This window comes from Dermacentor silvarum, chromosome 2, assembly GCF_013339745.2.
Source record: "Dermacentor silvarum isolate Dsil-2018 chromosome 2, BIME_Dsil_1.4, whole genome shotgun sequence".
In the NCBI taxonomy this organism is placed as follows: Eukaryota; Metazoa; Arthropoda; class Arachnida; order Ixodida; family Ixodidae; genus Dermacentor; species Dermacentor silvarum.
The window spans coordinates 57,401,299-57,402,695 of NC_051155.1; positions in this window are offsets into that span (position 1 = coordinate 57,401,299).

Sequence of the window (1,397 nt, forward strand, 5' to 3'; positions counted from 1 at the left end):
TTATTCTTTATACTAGTCTTATCATCCACCGCTCATGGCCGGCTGATCCCGTTGATAACGTCTACGTCTACAGTCACATAGACAAGTAGACGTATAGTGCACTATAGAAAAGTTACTTCAATAGTTAAGTAGTACGCGCGTTCCCTTGGAGACAGGGAGTGTTGTATTGCCCTCTAGCGGGCGGCATGAAGCTGCGTAGCTCGGCCGCTTTTAGGCTCGAGTGGCCACTCTTGTAATCCGTATGTTACTCTATGCTGGTAGTTCGTCGTAGACGAGCGCCTCCTCCAAACGGTGATGTAAGCCGGTGATGACTGGCAATCCGCTGTAGAACTTTGTTGTCGCCGTGGCCCATCCGATTTCACTTGATGACGACGGTTTCGGCGATAGTGGGAGCTGTGCCCGCTCGTCGTCCACGCCAAGGAGGACCTGCATAACCAACATGTCAGCCAGCGTGCCGACTCCAAATCCCGCGGTATTGTTTGGGATGAGTCGGATATTTTCTACGCCATGTATGTAAAAGCGAATTGCGTTTGTTTGTAATGCCACCCATTGACCGCTTTGGCACGTTTCGCCTCTACACGCAGTATTCCTATATCTAAATGCCAAATGACACATGCTTGTAACGTGCTGTTACATGCTTGGAAATGTAACATGCTTGTAATTTACTTTTTCCAGCTGATGCCGTCCGGTGGAGCTTCATACTGGAACTACTGCTTACCTGGGGTCACAACGTTGCATGAACGCACAAAAAGCGCGGAACGAGCTTTTATATAGAGCAAAATAAATATTTCCTCATTTCGCAAGGAGTCTTGCGTCTACTTTGTGAAGTTGCACGTGGCACAGATTCGATGGGACGTGACAAGATCGTTCGCAATAATTCTTACCAAATAATAAACTGATTCTGCGCGAAGACCCTGCGCGGTCGGGCAAAAAAAAAAGCGCAGCCGGCGTGCTAGCTATCGTTCAAAATGCGCGCGGCCAAAACCGAAAGACGGGAGTGATTGATGCCGAACGCTTGGCGCGCTGCCGTCAATTCGGCCGCTGGGCTCTATGGGAGTGTCCGCTCTTGTTGAATTCCTTTCTCTATGGTCAAGCCATTGTCGTCATGTAGTCGTTAGGCATTCATTGTGGCACCTTCGTCGGTATCGGGTCGTGGTCGTTTCACTTCGTGACCGAAGCGGCAAAATCATGACACGCGGCCCAAGTGACTGGTGGCCGGAGCGGTACATGCCATTTTCTAAAGCAGGGGTGGCCACCAGAAAGCGTGTCGTGATTTTGCTGCTCCGGCAACCAGTCACTTGTGCTATTCGATTTCCGTTATGACTGTACATCAACAGAAACAGAAGCATGTAGTACAATGTGGAATACCGTCATTGTCATTGCATCATCGTCAGAAA